This window comes from Cyanistes caeruleus, chromosome 4 (genome assembly GCF_971803275.1).
Source record: "Cyanistes caeruleus chromosome 4, bCyaCae1.hap1.1, whole genome shotgun sequence".
Taxonomy (NCBI): domain Eukaryota; kingdom Metazoa; phylum Chordata; class Aves; order Passeriformes; family Paridae; genus Cyanistes; species Cyanistes caeruleus.
Window position 1 is genome coordinate 38,506,063 of NC_141704.1, and position 13,133 is coordinate 38,519,195.

At 37.5% G+C, this 13,133-nt stretch overlaps 1 long non-coding RNA gene across 6 annotated transcripts in view; it reads left to right on the top strand.

The window, feature by feature from the left end:
- The first annotated feature begins 5,861 nt into the window (after positions 1-5,861).
- LOC111933666 (uncharacterized) overlaps positions 5,862-13,133 on the top strand; it is a 102,603-nt gene continuing 95,331 nt past the window's right edge. For 2 of the 6 annotated variants that reach the window (XR_015286474.1, XR_015286475.1), the window contains exon 1: positions 5,862-6,105. This is a non-coding gene — a long non-coding RNA (uncharacterized LOC111933666). Of the gene's footprint in view, positions 6,106-6,136; positions 6,269-13,133 lie in introns of those variants that run through there. The other 4 variants (XR_015286471.1, XR_015286473.1, XR_015286470.1 and 1 more) reach the window with 4 other exon arrangements.

Sequence of the window (13,133 nt, forward strand, 5' to 3'; positions counted from 1 at the left end):
TCCAAAATTCGATTTTACAAATTTTTCAATAAAATCCTTATTGATAAAATTTGGCTGATTTAATTTATATCAGCTTGTATCTTCTAGTAATCAGATATAGGCTATTCAGAGTCAAAAATGTCAGAATACTGTTTAAACCCTAACAGTCCTGCCATGGAGTAGAGCAGTTGACTAGACGACATTTTAAGTCGGACATTTTCATGTCCTTGTTCTAGAAAGAAACCTTTTTTTCCTGATTTTTATTTTCCCCTTGGGATAATAATCTCACCAGTAGTCTGACCAATAGCAATGTCTCATTTATGCAAAAGGAGATAAACTGTCAGTCATCTGTCACTGCTGCCAGTCTGTGATGACACTCTGGCATGCAAAAATAAATGATGTCTGTGGTGGTGTGCCCATGAACCATTTAAGACTTTAGGCATTAAAAGTAATATAAATAAGGGCTATCGCTTTGCACATTTATCTCTTTCCATAACAAGAGGAATTTCTACCCCTGATCAGAGTTTCTTAGGATAAACCCTGTTTTTAGAATGTGTTTCTGTTAATATGTTGGAGAACAAGACTCAGCATGTGCTAGCATTCTCAATTTTCTTTGACATTCATGATTTCCAGCACAAGTGCTTTTTTGTTTGTTTTTTTTTTTTTTTTAATGAATGTCAGATCTTTGTAATTCCAACAACGATGTCCCATTGCCAGAAAAAAAAAAACCAAAAAAAACCCAAACAAAAAAAATCAAAACCCAGGAGACAGTAAATGGAATTGATTTTTTAGAAGCTGTTTTTACTCTTAAAGTAACTGAGGAGAATGCAGATTTACAGAACAAGATATGTTTACCTTGGCAATAGCTGTCATATGCTATTTTTCTTTTTTTCTTCAGTCATCTCTCATAACGGGGGTAGAACACTAACTAAACATACCTCTAAAGAGAATCACCCCTTAAATACACATTTCATTGTGGTATTATAAACTGGTGCAATGAAACTGCTTGGCAGCCAGGATAACTGTCCAAATACATTTTACATATATATACATGTATACATACATATGTATACATGGTTACAAATAGAACACAATTGCATAGTCTTAAATCTATTTTTAAAAGATGTGTGAAAGTAAGAGGTGACTAAGAATTTCCTTAATATTTGACTATGCTGTCAGAGTTTCTGAAAGAGTTATGATAATATTTTGGTAGCCAGCCACTGCTGTCACTATTAAAAGCCATACATAATGATATGCTTCCTGATGTATCTTTTTCTGCTGGCTCTGTGGTTATCTCCTTGCAAAACAGACATGAATCATGCCTAAGACATGCATGTGTTTTTCCTCCTTTCTCCTGGAAAGATATTGAGGCGGCAACAGGGTAGTACAAAAGCTTCTCACTGCTGTTGGAGGGCAACATCAGTAAAGCTAAGACTGACAAAGGCATTTAGAGCCCAATTCCCATCAAAATCAATAGGAATTGGGTGATTAAAGGCACTTGCATATGTGGATATGGTTTCTGGCTAGGCTGCAGAACAATGTTACTGGGAGGAACCACAGATAGGATGGGATCAAACAGCACGTTTTGGGTTCCACTTCCTTTTTCATGTTGGTTCCACCCATTGTTTGAACAGTGCTAGTCAGCCTGCTGGCCATGAGCAGTGATGAGTTTACTGACAGCTTCTTCTTTGTGACAGTCAAGTTGAGCTTTCCATTGACAGTAACCCACAGCAGAGACTCCTTAGTTTCTGTGTTTTCATCTATCTTTTTTTCCTTTTAATTCTGTATCAGCCACAGATGTGTCAGTGCACCATGCTTATTGTTTCTCACTTTTTAACTTAAAAAGATAGTCCTTTCTGCAACCAACAGCATGCATTTTGCAATTGCATTTTAGAAGACAACTGTTTATTGGTTTATTTTATGTTTGTGTTCAATTAAATCTAATTAATCTAAATGTCCCACTCTAACCTATTAAAAAAAAAGGGGAGGGGGGCAGGGTTTAAATCCTGGATTTGTGTGGTAGCATGTTTCATAGCTACCATTGTTGTAAAGGTGAGGTAACAGCAATGACTCTGGATTTTCCTCTCTGGAATTTCTATCCCGTCTTCTGGATGCCTTTACTTCATATGCTCTGAAATGAAATGTAAAACATGCTCAGTGTTTATATCTACTGTCACTACATTATGGAAACACAGCCATCAGTATCTTCTGAGCTGCAGTTTGCCTTGAAAAGTTTCTTGTGGAGCTGCCCACACAAGAGGTTCTGTAGATGGAAGTTGTACCAGAAGCTCCCAGCTTTCAATCCTCAGCTGGAAATAAGATAGAATTTACTTAATGTCAGACAAAAACCAAAACCCTCAAGAAGAATCTGAATATATATAAAACAATTTTGTATTATACCAGAAGTGAACGTATGAAAGGCAAGATAGAGGCAATAACATTTCCAGTGGTGCTCAGGGTTAATGGATTGGCAGGTGGATGTGCTAATTTGTAGTTTCATCCCTCTCTATTTGCAACATGGCTTCTTGATTACTGCTTTTAAAAGCATTAGAGTTTAAACTGAGTAGAGGATAAAAATCCCAGAAACTCTGAGGCATTTTTAAATTTTAGCATTTTGTTAGTCTTGTTTCTTTCCTGGATGCTTGGATCACAAGAGTATTTTTTTCAAAACAGTTTCTCAGTGGGACTGCAAGGCTGTGAAATATAGCTGACCTTTAATATATACCTATACTGCAGACTAGAGTTTCATGTTGCTATAATGTACTATGTTGCTTTTGAAAAGAGTATAAAGGGAAAATTATTAGTCTTGGCAGACTAATAGGAGTTTCTCACAGCTTAACTTTCTCCCTTTAAATTTTAGTATAATCTGAACTCATAAAAATATTAAGTTAGGCAATTGAAATGTGATATTCTTATAAATGAAATCAGTCAAATTTTATCAATAAGGATTTTATTGAAAAATTTGTAAAATCGAATTTTGGAACAGCCACAATCAAAGTCAGCGTAGAGCTCAGAGTCGACGCTGGGTGAACTCTGAACCCGCCTATGTCGCACTGGTTCTCCCAAGTTCACAAACTGTCTTTCAGAAAGCTGAGTTTTATACAGTTTGTTCAGCCTGAGGTTATGCAGCTTCAGTTTCTTTCTTTCTTGTGTTGTTACATATTCATATTTCTGCTGCTGGTCTGTTGATGGGTTTTCTGAGAAGGGGAGAGAGTTTGAGTAGTTTTCTGGGAATTGGACATTGAGATGCATGGTCCTGAGGATTTTGACTAGATCAGTATCAGCTGTTAATTGTTGGGTTGTTAGTAAGCTCATCTTGCTCGGGTGGACCCATCTCTTCTGGGTGTTATCTTAATTGTTGGGTCGTTCTCTTGCAAATTCCTGGGTTTCCAGCATCTGCTTTTGCAATCTCGAGTTGTTTGTGTTTTATACATAGAACATGCTTTTATACTTGATCTTATATGTGTACAATAAAACGGGAATTATACCAACATATATTACAGTATTGTGAATGTCCAGCTTCATTCTGAAATAGTAGACTTCAGGATGTTTTGGAAGTTTAGCACAGTTTGCACTGAGATAGATGTAATTCTTGGGATGCTTCTCAGCTTTTTCATGTCACCTTACTGCTTTGCAATATTTTTTCAGTTGTGGTCCATAGCTTCTAATAAAACATAACCTACTCAGAAAAATTCAGTGTCTCAAATAGTTCTGAAGTCAAATTACCAGTTGTGTTGTCTATATGAGTTCGGATGGTAACTCCCTGTATCTACATTGCTATTACAGGTGGGATAGTAATGCTCACATTGATCTAGCTAACCTAGACAACAGCAGTGAAAATACAAGTGTTCGGTTTGGATTTGGCTTCAGCTGGGCATAATTCTGGACAAATCTGTACAGTATCGTGGAACTGTGTGGTAGCTGAAGCCTTTGCAGTGTTTCTTTATTTTTATTGTTTTTTATTTTATTGTTATTTATAGTTACTGCTATAGAGTTTTGGTGTAAGTCAGCTTCAGTTCTACCTTTGGCTGCAACTTAACAGCAGCCTGGAACTCATTCTGAAGTGTAACATATAGTTGTATAATTAATGTTTTATTGTATATGTATATAAGCAGTGAGAAGAAATAAAAACTGGTTACAAGTGTCAAACACACATGCACAGCAAGGAGTTGCAACAGGACAGCCAGGAGCCAAAGGAGAAGGGTAATTTGCAAAAAAACAGAATGGCACCAAGGAGAACAAAGCCTACCTAAGCAAAATCAGTGTACTAACGACTCAGTGATTTTCACCTGATACCGAACTGATCTGATTCTCCAGACCATGCATTTCAATACTCAGTTTCTGTAACTCTCCCCCTCCCCTAGAACTTCATTAACAAACCAAAGAGAAAATATCTCCAAATCATACATTTCAAAACTCAGTTCCAGTAAAGCCACTCAAACCTTTCCTCCCTTCTCGGAAATCTAGTTAACAAACCAACAGTAAATATGAATATGCAACAAACCCTGGGAGAAAGAACTGTACAGCCTCAGGCTGTAGAAACTGTAAAAACTCACTCCTCCAAAAGACCAGGGGTGAGCTTGGGGGAATCAGTGCAACAGAGGCTGATTCAGAGTTCACACAGTGCTGACCCCAGGCTTGACGCTGACAGTGATTGTGGTTGCTTCCAAAATTTGATTTTGCAAATTTTATTAATAAAATTATTATTAATAAATTTTGGCTGCATTTCATTTATAACATGAAGAAGGAGGAGATTCTAATACTAATGAAAAGCTTTGATTTGAAGAAAGAGAAGAGCCAAAATGAAAGAGGTGATGCTATATATTATGACGACTTGTTTGAAATAACAACTGCCTTCTTGACAGGGAAAGACTAATGTGATGGCAACATTAGCAGCCAGACCATGTCTATCTGGCTTTTGGGCCCAGCTTGATGCAGAAGCTGCGCTTATGTGCATTTCACATAGACCATCCAACTACTTTGCCTTTTTCTTCTCCAGACTGAATCACTTTCAGCGTGCTTTATTCTATTCTTGTCATTATGGCACTTATTACTGTCATTAATGCCATATATATGAATTGTTATGAATGAAATCAGTCAAATTTTATCAATAAGGATTTTATTGAAAAATTTGTAAAATCGAATTTTGGAACAGCCACAATCAAAGTCAGCGTAGAGCTCAGAGTTGTCGCTGGGTGAACTCTGAACCCGCCTATGTTGCACTGGTTCTCCCAAGTTCACAAACTGTCTTTCAGAAAGCTGAGTTTTATACAGTTTGTTCAGCCTGGGGTTATGCAGCTTCAGTTTCTTTCTCTTTCTTGTGTTGTTCCATATTCATATTTCTGCTGCTGGTCTGTTAATGGGTTTTCTGAGAAGGGGAGAGAGTTTGAGTAGTTTTCTGGGAATTGGACATTGAGATGTATGGTCCTGAGGATTTTGACTAGATCAGTATCAGCTGTTAATTGTTGGGTTGTTAGTAGGCTCATCTTGCTTGGGTGGACCCATCTCTTCTGGGTGTTATCTTAATTGTTGGGTCGTTCTCTTGCAAATTCCTGAGTTTCCAGCATCTGCTTTTGCAATCTCGAGTTGTTTGTGTTTTATACATAGAACATGCTTTTATACTTGTTCTTATATGTGTACAATAAAATGAGAATTATACCAACATATATTGCATGAATCCAGGAGCTCATGTGGTCTAGAAAAAATTCACGTGTGCATGACTTTTGCTTGCTTCTCTAAGTTTTGACTCATTGGATGTTCACATTTTTAAACTTTTCTTTAGAGCTACATTATAAATCCCTTTTAAAAAGGCCAATACACTCATACTTCCATGAACAGTGTAAGAATCTGTGTTTGAGTCCCCTCGGCTGAGCAGTCGCTTTGTTCCTCCCTTGGTATGCAGCACGCAAGGCGGCGCAGGCCTCGGCCATGGCGTGTGGTCAGCAGGCCCAAGGCGGGCCCTGGAAGGGCTCAGCTAAACCGAGCCCTCGGTGAGCACTGAGGCAGAGCGCCGGGCACATGGATAACATCGCTGCGGAGAGCTAAAGCATCAATGGCTTCTGGGAGCTTTGAAGGCAGATTTGTATTTGTAATTACAAATGTTAGAGCAGAGCTGGCTGGTGTGAGGTAACACGTTTCTGTGTCTCTTCAGGCCTCCGTGCTCTCTCAGTCTGTGGCAGACTAAGTCATGTGAGTAAGCGTGTTCCCCTGGAGAAGGGAGCTGAGCTGCTGGGAGCTGCATTGCACTTTTTTGTTGACTTACACAACCAATTGCTCTAGGTCAGCTGAGGTATGATACTTGATTAGCTTCCAGCAATTCATTTGAACCTTTAAGCCTTTAGACACCTAAAAATCTCTGTGGATGTGGCACTGATGATGTAGAAGCAAGTTATCTGAAAGTGCTTTTATCTAGCAGTTGACCAGGGAAGACTCCTAAGCCTGCATTGGAATGAGAGGGAAGCAGCTGGCAGGGCATTTTTCCACACTGCTTTGGAACTTGCACTTTCCCCAATACCAAAATAGTTCTGGGACATGCTGCAGTGGCCCACTTGTTTTTCTTAGCAGTAAGGGGTTGGGAGGATTCTGGGGGAAGATTGTAAATATATCTTTTCAGCTGTTGGGCTATGTTTATTATCCAGTAAAAGGGAGCTACAGCTTTAGTATATCTTTATAACTGACACTCTAAAAATATAACCTCAACCAAAGGGTAAGCATCTCTTTCTTTAGAGTAACTGTATTCAGATGGAGTACAATCACAGAATCATAATGAGAAAGGAGACAAATCTGTTCTGCTGAGAATTAGAAGAAAATACAGCACATATATATCGAGGTACTGAATAGGATACTGATACATTTGCTAATGAATTGAGCGTAAGTTCTCAGTGAACTGATATTTACTCTCTAATTTTAGTTACGGTAGGTTCACCTAATATTGGATTGCCATTTGCTTCCTTTCTGTGAACATACACAATTACTCTAAGTAGAACATAGAATCGTGGTTACAAAAGACAGAAAATTTGAATTATTTTTTTCAGCCCATTTTACTTCTGTAGATTTTATTACGTTCAAAGAAAAAATATCACCTTCCACCACTTTTCACATCATATATTTTCTCCAAGAAATGGAAGATAGGAGAAGTGATAGTTGAAATGGGATTTGAAAAAAGGCTTTCACATATTAAGAACTGTAGTGACATGAAAAATATCAGGACAGAAACAAAGTCTTATTAAAAACAATATAACTGCAAAGAGGACTAAAGAGCACAAAAGTACCAGTGGATTGGTCAATATAAAAGAGTAATTTCTCACACTTTGCGTTATAACTCTCTTACCTCACTTTCCTTCAAAATTTTAGGGAGTGTGTGCAAAATAACGTAGTATTACAACACTGTCCTAACTCTATATAGAAGGTTAGGAGCTTGTATCTCGTGAACAAATATAACCCAAGGTTTGAGATGCCATGGGATCATATTTCTTTTACATCATAAGTTATAAGTGGTCTCTACATTAGATTTCCCTCTCTTTCCATCACCTTTTACCTTCCAAAGTCCTTCTAGATAGATTACATCTCTTTGGAGTTATATTTGCTTTGCTAATGGCTATTTTTGGGCCATCTAATGGCCAGCTCTACTGCTGAAGCTCTGCTTCAGTGTCTTCTCTAATTTAGAAACTTACGTGAATGTAAATTTCAAAGTCCTGAAGTCCCATTTTCATAAGTGACTGATGAGCCTATATTCTGCTACTCTTGTGAAGTTTAACCCACACCTTACTGTTTTGCGTTTTTTGGGAGAATGAGACATGGGGAACAAGTTTAAAATATTTTTTCATAGGCATGATTTGGAATGCAGGTTTCCTCTTTGTTTAAATGAAGTGAAACTTACTCTCTGGTGGTTTGGTATGTGCTGGCCTGACTTGGATTAGATCCTCTCAGGGCTGAGATAATTTTGCTTCTCAGGTCTTCTTACAGATGCTGCTGAAGATTTCCTGAGAAAAGCAGTCTGCTGCCTCAGACAATGCGCCTGGGTGAAAATACAACTGTAATAAACAGACTTAAATTTATTAATGCCTGGAAGTAAGATCTTAATGAAATGGCTGCAGCGAGCGTGACCTAGTCCTATGATTGTGATGAGGATGCATAAATGGGCCTCCCATCTGTTAGTCCCACTAGAGTGGAATGTAAGCACGGTGCAAGTAAGCACCTGAGTCTTCTGTTGTATTAATTTCTCCAATTTATTTTGGTGAGATTAATAAATGATATGTGCAGTTATGCGCAAAGAGTGGGGAAATTGTTTATGATAGACCAGAGAGGAAGGTATTAGTATAATTTTGGAGGAATAATGTGTAGTATTCTACTGTTCTGTGTTCATAAAGGATGAATTAATACTGGAGCACATGCAGGAAAGGCTCTGAGGTTGATTACAGGAATGGACAGCATCTTATGAGAGTCCATAAAAGATAAATAAACCTGCATCTCTATAAACCTATGGGAGGAGAAAATTTAGTTAGACTGAAAAAAAATGTGGGGATAAGAACATGTGGGTGTGAACTAGGCTAAAATAATTTACGGTAAGGTTTTTACAGTCACCCAGCCTTCAATTATGAGGCGTGAGAGTGAAAGTCTTTCCTTAGGACTGGTGAGTTCAAGAAAACAGCATTTTGACATTGAGATGATAACAACCTGGAGATTTAATTTATTCTTTTCAGTCCTGTTTCCATGTGGCTTTTGCAAGAAAATATGGTTGCAAAAATGTTTGCAATATCTCTGTTTTAGAATTCACAGAATAGTTGAGGAAGGAAGGAAACTCTGGGCATCATCTAGTTCAATGCCTGCTCAAGCAGGGTCAGCTAGGGCAGGTTGCTTAGGGCTGCATCCAGGTGTTTTTGAATATGTCAAAGGATTCAATCTTTAGACCATCTCTTGGCAACCTTGTCCATGGTTTGATCACTCACACTCACATAGAAAGAAAAAAAGGGTTTGTTTCTGCCTGGAATTTTATGTTTTAATGTGTGACCATTGCCTCTTACCCTGACTCTGGGCACTACCAGAGTCTGGTTCCCTCTTTTTTTTTACTCCTATTCAGTATTTATACACATGGACAGGATCCACCTGAGCCTCTTCTTCTCTGGGCTGAACACCCAAGTCTTCCTCTGCAGAGCTGCTTTCAAATCCACCAGCCCCTAGCATACACTGGAGCCTGGAATTTTTAAAGCCCGGGTGCAGGAATTTGCACTTCCCTTTGTTACGTGAGGTTTTTCTCATTTCTCCTTCCTGTCAAGGTTTCTCTGGAAAGCAGTGTGCTTATGTGGTGTGTTAGCTGCTCTATCCAGTTTTGTGTTATTTGTGAACTTGCTGAGGATGCGCTCTTGTCCCTTCACACAAGTCATTAATGAGAGCATTAGAAAGTACTGGCCCCAGTACTGATCCCTGGGTTACACTGCCAGTGTCTTGCCTCCAGCTGGGCTTCAAACCACTCTCTCAGCTTGGCCATTCTTGTTTTCAATCCACCTCATTGTCCACTTATATAACCCATACATTGTTATCTTCTCTGTGAGGATATTAAACAGAGACAGTGTCAAGCGCCTTTAAAGTCAAAATTGCAAGGAGTTTCAAGAGGTTGTCAGAAAATGTCTGTTAATAGCTTTGAGATAAAGTGGGATAACATATGGAAATTAGTGAGGGTAGGAGAGATTCGGCAACCAGAATAAAACTCTGTTAAGGGTGGAAGTGAAGAAGCTTATGTTTTTCAGAGCAAGAACTGATTCTACAAATGATCTAGTATACTTTGTACAACAGCTTGTATACCAACAGCTGTTGCCTTTTAAGTTGTTGATATAGAAAGGAACAGAATAGAATTAATGAATAAAATTATGTTTTATAATTAAAAGAAACTACTTTTAGTGTGCACCACTGTTTCTGGTTGGTATTAGGCTATTTCCAACAGCTGAGTGTAGTGAAAAATGAAAACTCAGTGCCCTTTTCTCAGATATTTTTTGTATGCTGTCAAGGCTGCCACCACAAAAGAATGCTCTGTGCCCAGTGGTTAAAGCTGACTTTTGGAAACAGGATTCCTGGATATTTAAATTACAGGAAAAGAAATCACATGATAAGAGGGAATGATCATAGTGAGGTCAAAGGAACTGGACTGATAATGCAGAGTTATGTTTGATTCTGCAGGCAGTTCTATAAGAGCCTTTGGCTCTGGTTGTCCTGTCCTCCTGTACATTAACTGTACTACCAATGACAGTAAAATCAGATTTCCAAGTTTAAGTGTTTAAGCATGTATTTATGCCTGTATGAAAAAGGAATAGTGATAATAATCTAAGACAGCACCAAGGAAAGTCACACCTTAATTAAAGAGAATGTAATTACACTACAATAAGAATATTTCTTATTATCTTATTATCCCTTTACTGTGAGAATTTATGTGGATCACAGTTAGTAGATGATCCAAACTTTTAAAGTTTTACCAAAGTGTTTTATTCAAAAAGCCAAATACACCCTGGCTTTTTAGAGAGCTGAGTGCTGCCAGTTTCAAATGCCATGCTACAAGGCATAAATAGGTGTTAACAACACTATTCATCTTTCCATAGCAAAACTGAGGAAGCAAGCTGTATTCAGAATGTAATTTTAATAAGGCTATCTATATGATCTGAGTAATATTTCAAGCTTACTTATATTTTAAAAACATCAGTTTCTCAAATGTCTTTAAAGTTTTTTTTTTTTATTTTTTAACATATGTAATTTCAATTAATTTTACATAGATACTCTAACACTAGAAAAAAAATTATAGTAGTTCTCAGACATAGAAACTATGCTTTAGTAAAAACAGGTCCTTCCAGCTGAAATATTTCATGCTGGAAGAAAAGGTGGTCTCAGGCAATTCTAAGAAGAAAAAAGTTCTCACAAATCCTGTTCAGACTGTTCAGATGCTCAAATTATTTCATCCTGAGTTTGATGTCTTGAGGCCCAAACAGGCCTTTAGTTGACAGCAGTTTAGATACATATTATGGCATTTTGTTCCCTGAAATACTTAAAATAAGAGGGTAAGTCTATGGAGACTAAGCAAGCTTGAGATCTACACTCACAGAATAGCATACAAATATTAATTAAGCCAGCATTAATCCTTAGCCTGGCTCAGTCACCAGAGGCCTAAGTGAAAAGTGATAACATGCCAGTGCTATCCCAGAAATGCCTCTAATTAAGAATAAAAACATTAAAAGAGGTAATTACCCAAAAGATAAAGTTGTGATTATCAAAGTTCATAGAAAAAGAGCTGTCTACTCAAGACAGTGCTCATGGGGTTTAGAGATTCTGAATGTACTATTCAGCAAGGAAACATGCACCAAGATTTTCCCAATCCATGACAAGGCTCTCACCCTCAGGCCAGAAAATGTGATGAAGAAATATTGCATTAAGTGCTGAAGGAATACAAGTTAATCTCATTTTAACCTACACCTACTTGGTTTGGGCTCTAGTATTTCACAGGAAGTGGACCTTTAAAGTAATGTTAACCCCAAGAATTCTCCAAAATACGCTTCTCCCATCCAGTCTATATTTCCTATTTGGACTTTATTAAGGCCATAATAGGAAAACTGCTTCCTGTGACCAAAATAAAATTATAGGTTACTATACCACCTGTTTTAAGGCAATAAGCTCAATAAACAAAAATAAGTTCTATTAATAAAAATAGCTGATTTCGTAGCTGAATTCATGTGTTACCCATCTAGCCTCTAGCTAGACCTGGCTGATGCATGATCTTATCATTTATTCTAAAATCTGAGCACCTCTCCTTGAAATAGTGGCTAGAGTGGTGATTTTCAGAACTGACTTGTTGGGGGGCCATAGATTAAACTATGAAGAGCAGGTATTACAAAATGATCTGTCTATAACAATTATCTGAATATGTCTTTTGGAGTACTGGAATTTAAAAAAGGCTGTAGACCAGATTCTTTCTGGCGTAGGAGGATGTCAGAAATACTTCCTCACAGCAGTGTCGAAGTGGGAAGAATAAGTAGGTGGGATGAATATCCATGTCTATTGATCTAAACAACACAGAACTTGAATAGTAACATTTTTTTTTCAACCAGAACTACACCAAAGTTCAAAGATTTGAAGAGTCAGAGCTGGTTTACATTGTAATTATTTTGTCAGTATTTTTATCTGTTTCACATGACAATGTGGTAACTGCTTTTTAAAGAAAAGTTATTTCAGTGAAGATACAAGTGTTACTGTGTGTGCTTCTCTAACAGATCCTTAGTAGACAGATGTCTCAGCTCATGTCAGGATGGGCCAGTCCTATAACTATGGAAGTCAAAAGCAAAATTCTCTCTAACTTGTAAAAGGAGGTGGTTAAAGAGAGTTTCTGAAAGGCTTTAAATAATAAGCATGATTCAATTTACATTTTAAGTATAATATTTGCATAAATGTATTTATTAATTGCTTTGGACCTTTTCAAGTGTTTGCCTAATAGTCTGTACAAACACATACTGAATCAAAGGAATATAAAACTTCAAAATCCTAGTTTGTTACATCTTGAAACTTGGAGAGAAACTAAAAGTCTGTTTTCTTCTGTTATGAGTACAGAGAGTATATTGTTACCTTCAGAAATTTAATGTGTGTAATGGTTTCTCTGGGCAGTTTGGTGATGGGCACCTCATGTTTCCTCACCAAACACTGACTAACTTGTCAATCATGTGGTTCAGCCTAGTTTTTGACAACTTTCTGCCCCAAGAGATCCATCTATTTTTTAGGCTCAGCCTATGCATTGTGGAAATATCTTCTGTTACATTTTCTCCTAAAATGCGCAGAATTTATTTTACCACATTTATTTTACCACATTATGTATGTGTGTGTATGAGTATGGATTCCTGTGACATCTTGCTGCCTTAGAGGTGTCAGACTGTAGTTTTTCTAAGTCAGCAGTTGTTTTCACATATATTTTTTTCCCCTGTAATGGTCTTGATCAGCTTGATTTAGTTATTGTTGGGGTCTAAATCAGAGCAAATTTGGGAAGGTAAGAGCCTTCTCAGGTTTTGAATCCTGACCAGAGAAATTGCAGTGGGAGCCATTAACTGTAACTCATTTGGATGGAATGATTTTTCTATCAAATAGGTCTGCCTGGTATCATTTCTATAGGATACAGTAGTTCTTATTAA